The following is a 21,603-nucleotide window of genomic DNA, read 5'->3' as shown; positions in this document are numbered from 1 at the left end:
CATACTTAAGATATTGTAATTTCAGCTTTCATAAAACCAGCATTCTCTGTTTCAGTCTATCAGGTCCCTTTATTTTGACAAGTGACATTTCTAGTTGGCAACTTCCAGTATGTATTTTGGAGTTTATCTAGCTACATCAATCAAGATTCGTATTGATGAGAGCCTCTTATGGCTCAGTGAGACCCTATCAAATGCAGCTTAGCAAGAGAAAAAAAAACTCTACCTTATCCTGGCCAGCAGAGTCTTGCTAATTTTAAATGTGTTGCAGACCAGGAAACTTCTACTTCTTTAAATATACCCCTTAGTGGTCAATACTCCCTAGTTTCTAAAATTTCATAAACTCATGCTTGAATTGATTTGTTCTAGAAGAAATGTCAGACTATCAGAGGCAAAGTATGCTTAGTTGAAAAACATGGGAATTTATGATGCCAATCTTCTCCTTTATGTAGAAACATTTAAACTCTTGCACCATATGAGTGCCCTAACTGCACACAAGCAGAATTAGCACAGTGAGAACAGCATGTAAAATGTGTAAGATCAATGGTAAGCAGGTACCATATTCTCACTTTTAACAAAATCATAATATTGTGTAAACAGCCCCCCCCCACACACACACACACACACACACACACACACACACACACACACACCCACACACACACACGCGTGCACGCGCATGTGCACACATGCACGCACGCACATGCACACATGCACACATGCACACATGCACACGCAGCACGCACAGACACACATATGTATGTGTTTACATAGATACATATATGTGCGTATGTGTGTGTGTGTGTGTGTGTGTGTGTGTGTGTGTGTGTGTGTGCATTATAATAAGTTGTTTAAAATTCAATGCAGAATCACTGGGAGCAGCCAGCTAGCAATAGGTTTTTTTTTATGATGAGTGTCATATAATTCTGTTCCAGTTTACCTCTCTGCAATTGTCTTTGGTGCTGGGGGAGGGGGCTTTAGGAGTCCATCTGCAGTATCTAGCTAACTTTACATTTGTGCCTAAAAATTGTCTCCACTATGTTGCTTACCATTTCTATGTGGAATTTTTACAGCATACAAAAATGAGTCATTTTTAATAGAGTTCAATACTCTTTTTGTTTTGTATATATCTGTGAGACCACTGACATTTGGAGACATTACAGAAAGCATCATTGTATTTAAAAGTTATTAGTCTCACCTTTTAGCAGCCTTTTATATTTACCTTACAGACACAAGGTACAGGGTTTGATTCTCACATGGGGTAATTGGCTAGGCTTAAAATGGCCCACAAGGGCAGTTAGTCTAGTACTAACCTATGAACCTATACACGGTGTCTCCATTTTTTCTTTTTTATTTAATTTTACTTATTCTTGTCTCTGTGGAAATATGTGTTAAACTAATACTAATAGCTAATAAAGAGAAAGCAAATACGTTGCAGTTAGGGTGATTTACTTAATTTTTAATATATTTTGCTTCCCATACAAACACATCGATATAGTGCTGCACTGTCCCTGACGCATCAAATGAAAGTGTTTTCCATACTGAGCCCCATACTTTTAACTTGGGTAGCCTTTGCTGCACCAGTAGTTAATTGTAATGTTTAAAACAATAGTTACTACAGTTCTTGAGTCCCCTAGTAGTATTATCATGTAGTCTGTAGAACTGCAGAGAGCTGCCTTAATTTCAGTGTACTGCCTTTAAGTGAAGATATCACTGTGCCACTTCTGTTGGGGCCCACTTTCTCAACAGTATCCTATGTCTCTATTACTCTACTCAGTTCTCTCCTTATAGATTGTTTTTTGGGATACCCAGAGGTCTCCTGGAAGGGAGGGTGAATTCACAGACTTCCATTACCTGTGGGACAGACACCTCCACTCATTCTTTTTCATCCCAGGTTCCTCTCTCTGCCACATCTGTGGTATAGTCAGCATGTGTGCCATTTTCAAATTATCCCTACAACCTAGGTTTGGATGCTCGTCCTTCAACTGTGAAGTTTCCCTTGTTTATGTAGGCCTTACTAGATTAAGGATAAATAAGGCAGTTTATAGGTCTAGTAATGCTTTTGTAAAATGAATGATTATTTTGATAAGGCTTACAAGAATAATTGCCACGCTGAAACTTATCTTGCAACAAGATTTGTATTGTTCCTGTTGATCCAAACAGTACTCACTTTGTTTCTGTCTAGCTGCTACCTAGCATAAAGGTTTTGTTTTCTTGAATAGATACCCTGCTAAAAAGATATAAATCTTAGCTTCATAGTTTTTGTGTTTATAAAACAAAAAGGATCAGGAGTCAAAAACTGCAAGAGGATACATATTTGAAATATATATACATTGTTATTGTGTACTGCTTCTTTATATATGATTAATTGATTAACTGGGCACTAATTCTGTTTCTAGTTTATAGTATAGATTTCTTGTTACATGTGGAATGATTCTTAAATCTTTTAAATAATACCATTTTTTAATGTAACAGGCAATTTATTCTTCAAGGGCAGCAGGCACTGAATTTGGAGATGAAATGCAAATACAAAGTTGTTTGTTAGCAGCCATCTCTTCTTTAGTTACAGATCTGTTTAATGTGGAATTATTCGGATGACTTTTACCTCTGCAGAGATTGTGCATATTGAGTGATATTGGTGGATTGTAATGACAGAAGCTTGAGTAGACTATTATGGTTAAAATGTTCTGAATTGGGCAGTTTTGTCATTATTGGTTCATGCATTTTGTTTTATTGCTTACTGGAAAAATGTTCAAACCTAAAACACGCAAACAAGTGGTGCTGTATTATACAAGGAATATAATTTAATACAATCAGGAAAGTGAATCAAAGAATATGTCTGTTTGGTCCTAAAAATATGTGCAAGGGTTCTCTGGTTTGAAAGCAGCCCAGTGCTAAACTTTATCTGCTACTGGCCAGATACATTTACTTTGAATGCAGTTTCAATGCTGTTTCAGTGAATGTGATTTACAAGGACAGAGAAGTTTTAATGAGAGGTCTGCTTTTATTGTGATAATGTATTGCTTTGTTTAGCAAATGTCAATCAGTGTTTGCGCTATAAAATTTGAAATAAAAGTTTTAAATTAAATCCAAATAACCCTCATATGTACGGTATGCACATTGAATGGTATGAACAGTGTTTATGGCAAATGGAAAAAAATAGCCAAGTAATGGACACTGGAATGGATGTTGGGGGAGTGTATGTGGGAGTGGGTCCTGATTTCTTACTCTGCCTAGGTCCCCATTTGACTGTGATCTGGCTCTTATCCCATGTACAAAATGGGAAAAAGGGCCTGATGATGATGATGACGATGATAATGACTGTTCGTTACTAGTAGTGAATCACTGTATATTGTAATTCTTGCTAGGAGTCACGTTGTTTATTGGTTGCACTGCAGATATCTGTCCTGATTGTAGTTCTGACTAGGAGTCATGCAGTTTCTGGTTGCACTGCAGATATCTGTCCTGATTGAAGTTCTCACTAGGACCATGTTGTTACTGGTTGCACTGCAGATATCTGTCCTGATTGTAGTTCTCACTAGGAGCCATGCTGTTTCTGGTCACACTGCAGATATTTGTCCTGATTATTCAGCCTTCTTTTCAAATCCTGCTGAGCTGAAACACATTAGTTCCCTGAAGATTGTCTTTTCAGTTTAACAAACTAACACTGAAGGCATTCAGGGTTCCAGAAATGTGGGTATATTCTCCCATGTCTTAGCACACTCTTCCTTCTGTCATTTCCCCTCTCAGTCCACTGACGTTGTTCCTATTTATACATCAGTAACCCCACCTTTTTTTCTCCTTCTATTTTGCATTCACTTTCCTCTAATATTCCTGCTATATCCTACTTCGCCTGCTTAACCTTACTTCTGCACTTGCAGACAGTATTACATTGGCTTCTGTACAGAGATTTTCATTCAAGGGCACTTCCAATTGAAAGTTGTCATGCATACAGGTATCGTATGGGAAAATACTGAAGTCAATGTATACAAGTATCGTATGGGAAAATACTAAGTCAAGCACAGTGTATGTGTACTTTAGGAGGAAAATTAATTAATATTTTGTGTCTATTAACAGTTCATGGTGGCTGCTTCAATTTAGCCCTCCCCCATCTAATGGTGTGCCGATAAAGTGAGTTAGGATCATCATCAAATGGAGGATGCAACAAATATAAAAGCATAGTAATGCTGAGCTAACCTTCAGAGTTTTAATTAAGGTAGTGCCCATTTCCAAAACTAAGCTACTTCTCTTCCATCTAGGAATGCCCTATTGTTAACTTTACAGTTTCTGTCCCACTTTTCTTTATATTATCTTACCTCTATTTCTCTGCTCAGTTTCATTTTTAAAGACTATGTTTAGGATCCCCAATGATCTCCTAATGGAGAATGCCCCACATTTTTCAACTTTGCTGTTCTTGGTCTCACTTTGCTCTCCTACTCTACCCTTGATTTCCATCCATCTCCACATACTTAAACTACTCAGAGTCTACTCCCACCTCTCAATGTCAAATAAAAACTCATTCCCCACATATACCTATTTAACTCTGTATCTAACTACCCAACAGAAACTGATCTTCCACGCACACCCTTAATCTATTTCTGCAATGGATTATCCCAAACTCCTTGTACTAACCATCTTCTCTGTCTATTCCTGTCAGCAAACATCAATTAACAAATGATCTCTCTGCTGATTACTCACATATCCTCTAACCTCATAACTTGCATATATAGTTAATTATACACCATACCATCTGCTTTCCACTATACACTTTTTAAATCTTAACAGTAATCTAACTCACACAAACTACTACTCCTGCATAACTACCTACTGTCTGCTTATCTTCTTACCTCCACACCTACTTCACAATGCCCCAGTCTCCCACATCATGTCTTACTCACAACTACTGCTCCTTATATCACTCCTATTCCTGACCGACTTGACTTCCGTTCTGAGCATATTGTCACTAACCCCACACTCAACCTCACTAACTCCAACAGTTAACTCAACAGAAAACTTAACCCAACCCCACTTTACCTTTGCAACTTTGTTTTTCACCCCATCAATAATACAGCTCTACAAACACCAAATAAAACTAATTAACCCCCTAACTGTTATATTAGTAAACAGAAAGCACATAAAAGCAGAGTCCTCAAAGCATTACTATAGGCAATTGACAGTCATCCCATCCCAGAACATGCCCCATTATCATACCCACCTATTCCATCCCTATCCTCATTCTTTCCACACTACTTACTACCCTATAAAATCAACCTGTCTATAAATATCTTCCATAGAAACATCAGGTGTATTTATAACAAAATAGCAGACCAGCATGCATGGATAATTCAGCATTCTTCTGACATTCTCATAATAAAAGAAGTATAGTTAAAACATAAAAAAATGGAGAACTCTTTCCCCAGGTTATAACATTTTAGGAGTAAATAGAAAGCACAAAAGAGGAGGAGGTGTCAAAGCAATTTTGAAAAATACTTGCAGATTACCCTCTACCTTCTTACTGTACCACAGTTCAACAATGCATAAATTCTCTGCTCTCTCCTCAGACTGAGCCATCACAAACCATTATTTATCATTAATAACTATATATCTCATGGTAATAACATCAGCTATACTAAAGACTTCCTATCCTGGGCCACATACAACATCATCCAAGAAAAGATAATTTTAGGAGACTTTAATATTGAATGGCTCTCCATTAACTCAGATACCTCTCTCAATGCCATAATTCATTATGTACTCACACAGTTAATTAGTTCACCTAGCCATTACACCAACACCACTGACATGGGAACAGCTATAAACTGGAATCTCACCTCCTCCCTAAATAGTATTGCCTCCTCTGGTTCATTATCAATTGACCTAAGTGACAACTTCCATACCTTCATTATTTGAAAATAACATTCTACTCCCCAAAATCATTGCAAAAATGGAATTTGCAAGCTGTCTTGTTTCTAAGAAGGCACTTTTATTTCCAACCTAAAAGAAGCTGTAGATAAATTCAATGCAACGTCCCTAAACATCCTAAATGACCTGGGTCCTCTCAGGAAAAAAATACATAAAGGTTACACCAACCCAACCACTGTCCAGAAGCATCAAGCCACTTATGAAGCAGAGACAGACCCTGAATTACTTGGATCACAAATGAAACCCCTATATCAATTTTCACTCGAAATACCTAAAACAGTCAGACAGTAAAAAGCTACTACACTAATCTCCAGACCAAAACCTTCAATAAACCAAACGATCTTTGCCCACTATAAATCAAATCCTAACACAATGCCATGCCACTCAACCTGTATCTGCAATAAACAGGCACAATAATACTGGAAACACTGCTGGTCTCTTTAACTCCAACTTCTCACAGTCTGTCTCATCCTTAATAAATAGCCAAAAACTTCCCATCCTAATTTCTCTACCTGCTGTCTCTCTAAACCTTACATATTCTCTCTATAACCAGTGTCTACCTCTACAATTAAAAAACTTCCTTTTAAACTAAAAAGTATGACACTTTCTCCAGGCAACCTACCTGCTGAATCTATGAAATTAGCTGTTGAAGCTATCCATGATCTATCCTTATAAACTAGTCCATTTTAGAATCCTATGCCCCACTCCTGTGGAAACAATGTCACATGTTCATACTTCATAAAGGCAGAATCCACTGAAGTCTTTTATTAACTACAGACACATTGTTTCTCTATCCTCATTATCCAGACTACTGGACAAAATGCATACAGTCCCAGCTTACCCTCCACATCACCCAGAACTGTGTTCTGTCCTAAGCTCAACATGGTTTTCATCCTCACCACATCACTACCACTTCCCTCCTAAATTTCACTAAGACAATTTACTCACATAAGAACAATGGCAAACTGGCATCAACTCTGTCTATTCACATCTCCAAAGCTTTCAACATTGTCTCTTATCCCAACTTATATATAAACTCAATAATCTTTAACTAGGCAGTTCCTCCTTGACCTGCTTCCATAACTTACTTTTAAATGACTACAAGCTGTTAAATGGCAAAACATATTTTCATTTTTCTCCCAGTTTCCACTTGTGTGCCTCAAAATTCTATTCCTGTCCCCATGCTCTTTAATGTCTTCATTAATATACTCTTATCACACCAAATTAAGCCAGGATTGCTCAATATGCTGATGACTCTACCCTTATTTGCTATGCTCAGAACCTAGGCAACATAGGAAAATCACACAGGAGTCCTTCACATGAGTAGCGACAAATAACTGCATCTTAACTATACAGCAATCCCACAAAAAAACTAATGAAAAGGAATACTTATTAGCAGATAATATCAAATATTCTGGATGCAAACACATTATTTATTACCAAGTATCATGATAGTGGAATATCCCAAAATACCGGAATTTAACCACATGCAGAGATGCAAACCTTTTTATATCTTAAAATTGAAAAAAAAAATAGTTTGGTTCATATAAAGTTCAAAGCTTTCTCACCTTGTGATAAAATACATACACACATTTCCAAGATTGAAAGGAGTAAACAGATAAAAAAGGTATGCATGTGGAAGGATAACTTAAAACTTTTCTCATTCTTTAGTCATGATATGGTTTAGGTGTTGAGGTACATAACTTACTTTCATGGTTACATGGTTACATGAGTAAAAGAAATAAAAATACCATCTGCTTGCTAAACTTTTACAAAAGTCAAGCTGTTCTTTTCAGATGAAAAGAAATGAAACTGTTGCAGTACTTTTAAGTGAATGGTATATTAAAATAAGCATTCATAAGCATTAAAGCAATATATCCATCACAGTTCTGATGCTATAAAACATTACAGTTCCAGATTATTTTGAATCATATAATTGTCAGACATATAAGCTCTGTGACGTTTTTGTTAGGTATGACATCCATTGCATGTGCAGTTTTTCTCACAATACAATTTAATAGCACATTTTTAGTAACATAATATACAAGAGCTATGAAAAGTATGGTTATAATAAAGATGATTACACTTTGCATAGTGCTTGCAACATTTCTAAATATATTACCCAACCACCCAAACAAGGTCCAACTAGACTCATCATGAAAGTCTGAAACAAAAGTTTTTTTTTCTTTTCTGCACCGTTTTCTTATCAGCTTTTTCTTACTGAAATGTCATTCATTCACTACAGGTGGACAGTTCTTATTTGTTGGAATGTATCAACTTAAAACTGGTCCCCAAGGGCCTTTGTATTTGGAAATTTCCAGTAGGACTTGAAGACAATTCTGTATTGCATCAGGAGGTTTTAGAGCTGTTTGACAACATGGGCTTTGAATTAATGAAACTTATCATCAGACAACAAACATAAGTCGATCTCATTAGAAAGAGATATAAAAATTTGAATAACAGTATATGTGACAATTGGCTCTTTTTACAACATGCTTATGATTATGGTCATGTGTTTATTAGAATACACAAAATGGTTAAGCAAAACAGGATGAGGAAAGCCAAAAATGTTACTAGGGATAAAAATGATTATATTACCAAAAATGTCTACCAAAACCCTACCCTGGGATTCAATAAAGTGATTTCTCCATGTCAGAATAGTGCAGCAGCTTCTGCATGGAATATGGCAGCCGAGTGATTCAGTAAAAAAGGCAGGGGGCATGCACAAGCCTGTTATCACTATTCTGGCACAAACACCAGTGAATAATGTTAATTACCACATTTGCTGGTGAAAAACATGCAAATGAGGTGAATTAGCGACTCAGTAAGCAGGCAGGCATCGGTGCCAGAACAGTGTCCATTGCAGAAATGTATTCAGTTACTGACCATGTACATTTTTGCAAAAATCAAAATGGGGGCATGACAGCTCAAAGTAAAGCATGTATTTTAATCATTAGGCATGCCAATGGCCAAAAATATGGCCATTGGCATGGAAAAGAGTTGCAAAATTATAAAAATCAAAGTTTTTTTTTTTTTGGATGATTTTGGCTGTTTAAGCATAGTACAGGGGTGCACAAATGAGATCATGCTGAGAATAAAAAAAATGTGAAAAGACAATTTTAAGTGAAATCTGCATTTTCCCATTATAGTGGGTAGCATGCAGAATCAAAACAATAACAGGTAACACTGCTTGCTAAGGGAAAGGCGCTGGTGTAGTGGTGAAACAAGGGACTAAGGCAGTGGGGTATGCAAATGAGCACAATTTACTGAATCACAAAATGGGATACCATTGTCTGGCTGCACCTAACTGTGTAGGAGCTATAAGGCAGTGGTGTGAGCAGGAGAAGCAGCTGACATCAAAAGGGGTGTATCATGCTTGTTGTAACCATATTGGAGTTCCACGGCTTCCATTTGAGCTTAGCTAAGCACAGCTAAGCAAGGGTGTGTGTCTGAGGCTGTATTTACTTAGTCCATGAAATGAAGAACGTATTCGCATCCAGGGGAGGACCATTTCTGCTTAAAAGTATTTACTTTAGCTAAACAGGTTTGTGAGGCATGCACCAGCTCTTAAACAAAAAACAAACTTGGAAATAGCAGAACTGTTTACATTTGGGCAGCAGGTTTGCACGGTGAACCACGGGGCTTAAATGGGGCAGAAATGGGAAAGGAAAAATGTGGGAAATAGCAGAATAAAAGCAATCAAGTACAAATAATATAGCTGGCAGGTGTAATGTAGCCTAGTCAGCCTATCATACTGGCAGCATCTGCAGCACAACAGTATAAAATGTACAAACACCTTTCAGTCTGTTTTTTCCCACAAACTCTGCACCATTGGTGTACACACTCAGGGGAATTTTAACTGACAAAATGTTAGGGGTTGCTGTTGCTTTGCTACACTAATATGTGATAGAGGCTGAGGGTGGTGAGGAAGATAATGCTGACAACCACCCCAGACTGAAGTAGAGGAGAAAAATGTTCAGATCCAGAGTAACCTACCAGGGCCTACACAATCTGGAGATACTAGAGTGCTACAGAGTGGACAGGGACATACTTCAGCAACTCATTGAGCTGTGCAGGCCTCACCTAAGTGCAAGAGCAAACAGAGGGGAACCCATCCCAGTGGATACCAAGGCATGTGTAGCCTTAAGAATACTAGCTAAAGGTACTTTCCAAAGACCTCCTGGGGACATCACGGGGGCCTCACAGGCATCTGCATCCAGGCTACTCCACCAGTTTCTGCATGCCATGCTACTGCATGCCTGTGAGCACATTTACTTCTCCAGCACCTGTAAGGAGAGGACCAGCAATATGCACCTCTTCCATCATGTAGCAGACTACTTGGAGGTACTGGGTGCCATAGACTGCATGCACATCCACATCAAAGCACCACCCAGTGAACAGGGTAGGGTCTACATAAACCACAAGGGCTTTCACTCCATCAATTGCCAGGTTGTGTGCAATGCCCAGGGCATTATCATTAATGTGTGTGTTGGCAGCCCTGGAAGCTATCATGACTCCCACATCTGGCATTCCTCACAGCTGTACCAGGGATTTGTCGGGGGGGCATCCCATATGGCCATTTGGTGGGGGATTCTGGCTATGCACTGGAGCCTTGGATGATGACACCCATCAGAAATGCACACACACCCACTCATGATTGCCATAATGAGGCACATGCACAAATCAGGATCATTACAGAGCATGTGTTTGACATGCTTAAGTCATGGTTCCGCTGCCTCGACATATTTAGTGGATCCCTGCAGTAGTCGCTAGCCACATGTGCACACATGTTCATAGTATGCGCCATGCTGCACAATATGATTCTGCAGAAACAGCTGCAGCAGGAACAGCATGGGGATGGGCCACACAGCCCACCACCATTGCCAAGGTCCCCACAGGCACACAGGGACTCGAAGGAGGAACCCCCTGAGCCAGCCCCTGTAGGCTGATGGAGGCATGCCCAGTATGCTCTTGCCTTGGCAAAGAGGCAATGCATAGTGCACACACTGACACTGTAGGGACCCAGGGACTGACATGTCTCTCTGACTCGCATGCACAGTAAAACGGGTGTCACACACATCACGCTACCTGTACCTTACTATGTATAGGCAGTGTACTGCATGCATCCTACATAGGCAGCCCTTAAGCACTATTCTCACAACTGCCCAGGCAATAGGTAAGTCAGTTTTCTTAACAATAAATGAATGGATTAGTATGTTCTGGTAGCATATCTATGGTATTACTGCATGCATGCAAGGGAATGGGGAGGTCTACTGAGACAGCAGCACACAACTGACAGCTATGTATGTCACCAGTAAATGTTTGCCCAATGCTGGCTTTCCCACACAATGCAGTAGTACCCAAGGTGATAAATCCCACTGCAGTATATGTAGGGGGCCAACTAACTGGGGGTCATAGGTCACAAGCCTGAATGTCAGTGTGGGGATCTCATATTCACCCCTCAGCCTCACCCAACAAGTCAGCTGTAGAAAACATAAAGAAATGTCTGGCAAATATCCCACAAATGGCGACAATGATGAAATACTCCCCTACAGACTTACACAGTGATAGCACAGCTGGTAGCTGGTCCTGCAGTTGTACTAAGGTTCTGAAGGGTAAGAAGTGTGAAACTGAAATGCATGCCATTACAATCTGACCTGTGGTCTTTAGTGATATGCCTCTAGTCTCCAATACAGGGCACAATACTATGCTAAATGTAATCAAAACATAAAGCAAATATCTGCAGAGTCTGTGCAAATGTCCACAATTGCCAGGTGTGCCTCCCACACCCATATTCCCATAGAAATGCAGTAACATTATGTTTGCAGGGAAAGGGCTGTCACAATCAACATGATAACGTGTTGCATGTCCACAATATGCAAGCTATGTATATGTGTGGTTAATATTGTCAGGATGTGGCCAACACTTACTCTTGGTTGTTGTGTCATACTGGCCTAGTTACAGTGCTGTCTTTGACAGGGTAATGTTCCAAGAAATGCAGTGCCAAGTATTCTGCATGTCAGCTACACCTATGGTAGGAGTTGTACACACTGTCCAGATGTCAATATCTGTTAATGCAGGAAAGCTGTACAGGTCATGGACAGGGGGGCCACATATATGGGCAGTACACAGCTTGGAGTAGCCTACACAGTGCCTACCATACATCCCAACTATACAGACCTATTGCAGAATGTCCAGAGATTTGCATCATAATTGTGGTGTGTATATCATGAATAGTGGTTGTCTGGTAATTCATTGGCAAATCACATAAAATAAAGACAGATTGCAGTGTCAGACTTCATACCTTATAGAAACACTCATGCTAATGCAAAACCTTTTATTGATTCACCTTTCTAGGTTTGTAAGATCAATACTTAAAAATGCTCCCTATATTTAGGCCTCTGTTCCCCAACTACTTATGGCTTTGTCCAGATGTCTGTCTCTCAGTAGTTGAGAGGTATGGTACCTAGTAGGACAGCAGACACTAGAAGGTCAGTGTAATGCCAGTGTATAAAAGGTTACCACCTTTCATTGTCAGCACTGACAACATGTCATTGGCCAACAGCCATATCCCTGGAATGACACAGGTTGTCACAGAAGGAGCATAAGTATGCATTATATATCTGTTTTGCTTGTCCTAACATTGCATTTGACTGCCAACTATTTGCAGAACAAGAAAGGATCATGTCAAAACAGCAATGGCAGACAGTGGGGAAACAGACGTCATACCCATAAGAGCAAACAAGCAATTACCAAACCAGTCTCCCAACTGTCTATGTTTCACAGAACATTATTTACACCCTCTCCCTATGTGTGGGCCTTTGTTTGTCATATTTGGCTGTCCAGATGTCAGTCTGTGATGGTATGACAGCTAGGCCAACATGTAGTCTCATAATAACATATAGCAACACAAACTGTCTATGGACCACAGCAAATGGAGTGGTGCAACGATGGACAACCTGCTAAATAGGTACACACAGAGGTGTGAAGTCCACAACCCTGTGTGTGATGTAACAGCATGTACCCAGCCCACATCAGAATTACAAATATGTAATAGCAGCCACTGTGGCAAAAGCCTGTGATTGGACTAGAGAAGGACAAAGAGACACACATAAGGGGAAGGGAAACCACTGGCCAGACAAATGGAGAATCTGCACACCAGAACAGATGTGCAGTAACATAGGTGCCATGCAATGTAAGGAGTCAGTAAACATTACCTGCAAATACACAACACATACCCATGTAAGTGGAGGTCCGCAACAAAACAAAACCCAAACAATGCATACCTCAGAGGTAAATCACATGAGAACTCCACAAACCTACACACCACAGACCATTTAGACTCCACACACCAGAGTCTTGCAAACAGTAAGGCCTTACTATAAACCCCAAACACCTACCCTACATAGATAGGCTAACAGCACTGTCCCTCTACCCCCTTTCCATCTGAGGTGACCTCTGTCTGGCATACAAAGCAATCCAGACCCTGCCTTGACTGGACTGTTGCATATCTGGAACTCAAGGCCCACTCCATCAACCTGTAGGTGCAGCATCAACCTGGGCTGTGATATCAGTATGGCTTGTTGGTGTGACAGATACGTCTATCACACACTCCACCATCTGTGGAATACCCTGCCTGTCAACAGTGATCCAAGTGCCTCAATAACCCTGGTGATGTGCTCCCTGAATAAGTGCACAAGAAACACAAAATGCAGCCCTGTAATCCCAACTGTGTCCCTGATGGACAGGGGCTCTGTGTGCTAACATGTTATAACATGGGCTACACTTTCATCTGTATGGGTTATAAGGGCTTCAGGGCCAATACCCTATTAACGTCATAGTAACCTATCAACCTATACACAACTGTCATCAGTGGTTCACCACATTACTCTGTCACTGGCATACCTGGAAGTCACAGTGCTATGTGGAATATACTACACATATAATGGACATTTCTGTACAGCAGAATTTACTCTGTACCCACACCCATACCTCCCAACCTCTGAGAGCAAGACATCTGGACAAGGCCATAAATAAAAGTGGGACAAAGGTACAATGATAGGCATGTGTTGTTAATCTTGCCCTTACATACTGAGAAAGTTGGTAGGATAAGGGGTTTTGCATTAGCAGGAATTGTCTGATGGTTATGAAGTCTGAAACACTAATGTCTGTCATTATTTTGTAATGTCAGTCTTCAATTATATGCAACTAACTTGCCATAAAAATACAAGTTTATGCAGACTGGATGAAACGTTTAGACAAACACCTGTACAATCTGCCAAAAACTGTACAATTGAGAGGTATGCACACCAGGATATGACATTTCAGGTAAGAAGAATACCACGCAAGCAGGAAATCTCCAGCCAGTATATCACCAAGTTGCTGGACTGTTTACACAGCTTTTTCAGTCAACCAGCTGTAGCCACTCCTCTTAACTGGCCTTTTTGGGCAAGAATGTATATAGTCAGATTCATAACACTGGTCTGTGCATCATACGTCTTATATTCCTCTGGTAAAGCAGTGTGATGATCTGAGGATGTCTGTCACTAGGTAATGATGCAATACACTGCAGTGTCAGACTTCAGATATGTCAGAAAATGTCTGCTAAATCAAATCCAGTACCTCTGAGAAAGTCCTGTTTACTTTTGAGAGGTGTGGCTGTAGTACACAAAACCCCAGACCAGAGTACAACTATCTGCAGAATGGAATCTCACTCTCACTACAGAAGGTCATACTGGACATGCTCCTACACTTAGAGAATCAAAGGGTATGTTGGAACCCACATCAGACTATATAACTGCATTGTGCATATATGTCTTTGCATACAGACAGCTATGTACACATTAACTGTCCCTACACACACCCATCAGACAGGATTACCCTCAGCTATCTGTAGGAGGCTCATATGTGATATATTTGCATCTGTTGCGTGTGATACACAGACATATATATGGGCAACAGATAATATGTCAAGCACACACATAGATTTGGGGAAGAGAGAGTCAGACAGTGATAGAGAGAGACAGACATACAGTGCGGACAGTGGCATATCGGTCATAATGAGTAACACATGCCAGCATGAAGGCGAGCTCCATTGTGTAATAGTACTGAGGTGGGGGTTATAATATCACATCACCTGCCTTTGTGTGTGTGTGTGTGTGTGTGTGTGTGTGTGTGTGTGTGTGTGTGTGTGTCTGTCTGTCTGTCTGTCTGTAGGTTTTAGTATTAGGAGGCTGTTCCCACTCAGTACACTTTCCAGTGTCCTACTTCACAAGATCTGCTGCTCTCAATCACAGTAAAAATACCATTGGACATCTGTTAGCTCTGTAAGCTCTATAGCACATGTGATAACTGTGTAAAACTATAGTACAAATAACTAGATAGGTAGGGGTTCTAATCTCAGTCCTGGCAAATGTAAGTGTGTGTTTGTAGGTGAAACAATTTTAGGCCATTCCCACACAGTACACTTTCCATTGCCCCACTTTAGTAGTCCTGCTGATGTCATTCCCTTTAGAAGTCCCTTTGCACAGCCCCAGCCCTATAAGCTCCATGGCATGTACAATAGCTATGTAATGGTATAGTACAACTAACTAAATAAACAGGGGTTCTGTTTCCAGTTCTGGCAAATGTGTGTCTGTGTTTTTGTATGTATGTTTGTAGGCTGAAGTATTTTGAGGACTTCCACACCCACAACACTTCCCAGTGCCCTACTTTAGCAGTCCTTCTGATGTCAGTCACCTTAGAAGTATCTTTGTGCACTTGTCAGCCTTATAAACTCTGTAGCATGTGTGATAACTGTGTAACACTATAGTACAAATGACTAGATAGGCAGGGGTTCTATTCCTAGTTCTGGCAAGTGTGTGTGTGTGTGTGTGTGTGTGTGTGTGTGTGTGTGTGTGTGTGTGTGTGTGTGTGTGTGTGTGTGTGTGTGTGTGTAAGTGTGTATGTTTGTAGGCTGAAGTATTTTGAGGACTTTCCCACCCAGTACACATCTTAGTGCCCTACTTTAACAATTCTGCTGAGGTCATTCAGCTAAGAAACACCTTTGGGCACTTGTTAGCTCTATAAGCTCTGTAGCACATGTGATAACTATATAACACTATAATACAAATAAATAAATAGGTAGGGCTTCTAATCCCAGTCCTGGCATATGTAAGTGTGTGTGTGTGTGTGTGTGTGTGTGTGTGTGTGTGTGTGTGTGTGTGTGTGTGTGTGTGTGTGTGTGTGTGTGTGTTTCTTTGTAGGTGAAACTGTTTTAGTCCATTCACAATATGTGTGTCTGTGTGTGTGTGTGTGTGTGTGTGTGTGTGTGTGTGTGTGTGTGTGTGTGTTTTCGTAGGTGAAATCATTTTAGTCCATTCACAACCACTACACTTCCTAGTGCCCTACTTTAGCAGTCCTGTTGATGTCATTCCCCTCAGAAGTACCTTTGGACGGCTCTTAGCCATATAAACTCAGTGGTGTCTGCAATAACTGTGTAACAGTATAGTACAAATTGCTAGATAGGCAGGGGTTCTATTCTCAGGTTGGCAAATGTGTGTGTATAAGTGTATGTACAAGAGTTTGTATGTTTGCAGGATGGAGTATTTTGAGGACTTTCCCACCCATAACACTTACCAGTGCCCTACTTTAACAGTCCTGCTGATGTAATTGCCCTTAGAAATACTTTTGGATAGCACTCAGCCCTATAAGCTCCGTGGTACATGTAATAACTAAGTAACAGTATAGTACAAATAACTAGATAGACAGGGGTTCTATACCCAGTTGTGGTAAATGTGTGTATGTATGAAGGTGTTTGCAAATGTGTATGTTTGTAGGATAATGTATTTTGATACCCTTCCCACCCAGTACATTTCCCATTGCCATACTTTACAAGAGGTCTTTATGTAACTCACATTAGATATAGCTTGTGACACTGTTAAATCCTATAAGCTCCATGGCACATATGATAACTGTGTAACACTGTAGTACACATAACTAGATAGGTAGAGGTTCTACACTCAATACTGGCAACTGTATGTGTGTCTGTGTGTGTGTGTGTGTGTGTGTGTGTGTGTGTGTGTGTGTGTGTGTGTGTGTGTGTGTGTGTGTGTGTGTGTGTGTGTGTGTGTGTGTGTGTGTGTGTGTGTGTGCGTGTGTGTGTGAAAATCGCATCATCCCTATGTGTGTGTGTATGGGTGAGAATCATATCCTCTGGGTGTGAGGGGTATAGCATTGCTCTACTTTACAAGGCCTGCTGATGTCATTCACCTTAGATGTACATGTATACACTTATCATCTCTCTAAACTCTGTAGTGTGTGCCATAACAGTGTAATACTATAGTGTAAATAATCAGATAGGGAGGGCTTCTAATTTCAATACTGACAACTCTAGTAGTGTGTGTGAAGCATATCCCCTGTGGCTGTTGTGTGTGTAGGTTATACCATTTTAGGGCCTGTTGACCCCTACCCATGACATTACTTTAAAGAGCCTGTTAATGACATCTGTCTCACATGCACTATGTAACACTATACAGCCCATTCCAGTCATCAGTACAGATGTACATGGACTATACCCTTGTTTGAAACCCATATGGGGTCTGTGTCCCCTAACAATGAGCATTCCTGTAATATCATTGGCAAATATGTCAGTTACTGTAGTGACACACATGCCAGCATCAGACAACATACCTGACTGACACATCATGCTGGCACAAAGTCTGCAATTCTATTACTTGTGCAGGTTTGTAGGAGCAGTGGATGAGACCAATTGCTATGTCTGGTGGGTTATCCCACCATCCATGAAGGCATTTGCAAGATTACCTGTTGTAAGAGATTGCATGTTAGGTCCCAGGCATATAATCTATGTGGAGCATGTCATGTATATCCAGCACTATAGTACATACAAGTGGATATGTAGAGTTACTAATATGTCTATTGTCAAATGTGTATGTGATTCTGTATGCACAGCCCCTGTGGCTGTACTTAATGTGTGTATGTGATGACTATACCATTTTGTGTGCCTCTTCCACCCTTGCCAACCTAGTGTCAGCCCATACAGATGACATTCACTGTACAAGCACAGTTACACAGTTTTAACACCAAGCCACTGTGGTGCATGCAATGGTTGTATCACTGTGTATTATACATTAGTAGATGGGTAGGTCATCTACTCTGAGAAGTGTCACCTCCATGTGCATGTGTGTTTCATGCATGTCCCCATGCAGCAGTCTGCATGTGTATGTGTGTCAAATGACTCTAGCATGTTAAGGGCCTCTGAACCCACCATTGGCAATCCTACCAGCCCAAAACCCACTTCCCCCGGAGTCCTTTGAAAGTTCTTTATCTACTACTTCTAGTATGTCGAGGGATCAGTTGCTAGTGTCCTCTCCAGCTCAACTGGTGAACCTGGGAATATTGAGGCAATGTTACAATTGCCTCATGTACACAGACAATCCTCTCCTTCTCCCACAAAACACAAATACATGCGAGAGATGCAACTATACGGCCAAACTGGAGGCTGAGCTCTCTCAACATAGGACTGGCAAGACCAGACAGGAGGAGAAGGCAACCACACACAATACATACCCAGTCACACATGGTACCATCACAACTTCAAATCATACACATACTCACACAAGACATACTCGAGGCTCTGGTCAAAATTTACCAAAACAGCAGAGGCCACCAAAGCAGACACCCAAACAAATACCACCTCACGACCCAACACATGCAACACATAGACCACACAGTCAGAGTGTCAAACAGTCACAGCCCTTAAGGCCAAACAAAATGCCAGACACACTTGTCATTGGTGATTCCATAGTCAGACACACTGGCGTCCCCTCACCAGACTGAGTAAGGAGAAGGTCACACTAAGCTGCCTGCCGGGCGCTAGAATCCGCCACATAACGCAAGCACTCAGGTCTCTCAACAGCAGGTACAAGTCACTCAGTCATTGTCCACGCTGGTGTCAACGACCTGAGACGCACTCTCCTTGGACTACATGAAAGGGACGCCGAGGAGCTCTCTGATTATGTAGCCCAGGCAGGTATGACCCTGACCTTGAGCAGTATCCTACCTTCACCTAGAATGATGCCACAATACAGTGATAAGATGATCAGCTTTAATAATTGGCTTAAATTCTGGTGTCATTCAAAGGGATCAATGTCTGTCTGCCTGGGATGACATGCTGGACAAGCCACGCTGCTTGGGTTTCAAGGACGGCTTGCACCTGTCACCCTGGGCTTCCGGATATTGGCAAGGCTCTTGCCACCCCATAGTGCCTTTTTAGGCAACGCTCAAATTCTAAACCTACCACCCTAGAACACCAAAAAGGAAAAACACTAAGGCTAATGCTGCTCAACGCCAGCAGTCTCAATCTCAAGATGCACTTTTCGAGGCCCTTCTCAATATGGAGAACATCGATGTCTGTGCTGTGACAGAAACCTGGTTCAAGGCTCCTGAGAGCACCCCAGCACTAACAGGTTTCACCTCATATCATACGTTCCGGCCCCAAAATCCGACAACACCAAGAAAGGAGGGGTGTCCATATTCATAAAGGACACCCACACCTCAAGGTTGGTGGCAAAGCACGATGCATCTGAGACCATCCAGGTGCAATTAACCATAGGCAAGACTGCTCTGCAATTTGTAGCATGTTACAGGCCACCCTCTCAAACTCAGGAACCTCACATGGCCTTCCTGAAAACATTGGAGGATAAATGTATCTCCAAACACCATCATACTAGGTGACTTCAACTACCCTAATATAGACTGGGAACACTACTCAAGCCCAACACTCTAACCCAAAGATTCCTGGAGTTCATAAACTCAAATGCCATGGAACAACTAGTCACCATCCCACAAGAGGTGAAAACATACTTGATCTCATCATCACGAACATGGGATCAAAATGTTCAACACCTCACTGGTGAGATCAGATCATAAACTAATCTGCTGGAGGTCCTCATCCCGCCCCACCTGAAACAAAAAGACCACAGTGAAAAACTTCTCAAAAGCCGATTTCACACTTCTAAAACTAGTGTGGTCTCCTTTAAGGCCCTGAGCCAGTGGTAAACATTACTCAAACCGCTGAATCACTTACAAATGCCTTCTACCAGCACCTACAGGACTGCATGGATCAGGCAATCCCAAACAAAACTAAGACTCTCTGTACCAAAGGCAAGCGTCCAGTCTGGTGGACCCCAGCCATAAACAAGCTCTACAACAAAGGAGGAAGCTACTACAAGATAGAGCAAAATCCTTGAAAGGTAAGACACCTTTGATCATTATAAGTAAAAAACTAAGAGCTCTCATAAAATCATCCAAGGCAAATTTTGAGAGAAAATCGCCAAGGACTCTAAAGACAATCATAAGGCCTTCTTTAGCTATGTTAGAAACCTAGGAGGAAACTCCCAGATATGCTCAGAATTAGTTCAAAATGATGTGAAAATTACTGAACCTACACACATTGCTAACATACTGGCTGACAGGTTCAGTGCAAACTTCTCCCCCCCCCCCCAAGGAGATATCTATTCCAGAGGATTGTAGCCCCCAAACATCTCCAGCAGCATGGTGAGAACTGCCCTCACTAAGGCAAAAACACAGCATCCATGGGACGGATGGTGTCCCGGCTGTGTGCTTCATGAACTCAACGAGGAATTAAACCCACAGTTAGGACAGCTGTTTAATCTTAGCCTCACCTCAGGATACATTGCCCAAGGTGGCGCGGCGCGACTGTGGTCCCACTTCATAAGGCGGTGCCTCCACAGACCCTGGAAATTACCGCCCATTAGCTTGACAAGCCTTATCTGCAAAGCCATGGAGAGGATCATAATGGAACTCATAAATAAAGACATAGGGAACTTGCAGACTTTGGATCCAACCCAGTTTGGCTTTGTCAAAGGCAGATCCTGCCTCTTAAACTTGGTTGACTTTTTGAGACAGTCACCAAGGCCATTGATGAGGGAAAGGCAGTTCATACAGCCTACCTCGACCTGGCAAAGGCCTTGACACAATACCCACTCAGGTATCATCGAAAAACTCATCAGCTTGAATGTAAACCCATACATCACAAGATGGGTTGCAAACTGGCTAGCGACAGAACCCACAGGGTCAGAGTTGCTGGAGCCATGTCAGACTCAAAGCCTGTCACAAGTGGTGTCCCACAGGGCTCAGTCCTGGGTCCACTCTTTGGCATCTACTTTTCTGAAGTACAAGCAAACACAGGAGGGTTATGGCTGACAAAGTTTGCAGATGACTGCAAACTGGGCTTATAGTCGAAAAACACATCTGACACAGATATCCTCCAGAAGGGCCTCACAGAAATGGATAACTGGTGCCAGAGCCATGGCCTGAAGTTAAAAGCCAAAAAATGCATAGTCATACCCTTGGACCCTTCGAAAACAAGGTTACCCCTAGCTACCATATAGGTGACAATCCACTGAGCACAGAAAAAGTCATCAGGGATCTGGGGACCCAAGTTGACAGTAGTCTTTCATTTGACACTCATGTTGCTAAAGTAGTTAGGAAAACCTTCTATATCGCCCACCTGATCATGAAGGGATTCACATCTAGATCAGGAGGTCATCGTCCCCTGTACTCATCACTCATTAGACCTATGATTGAGTACAATGCCCCGTTCGAATGTATCTGACCAGACACCTGATGCAGCTTGAAAGGCCCCAAAAGTTCCTCACCAAA

The sequence above is a fragment of the Protopterus annectens genome, chromosome 9.part0, assembly GCF_019279795.1.
Source record: "Protopterus annectens isolate FY-2018-M chromosome 9.part0, PAN1.0, whole genome shotgun sequence".
Classification (NCBI taxonomy): domain Eukaryota; kingdom Metazoa; phylum Chordata; order Ceratodontiformes; family Protopteridae; genus Protopterus; species Protopterus annectens.
This window is presented reverse-complemented; position numbering follows the sequence as displayed.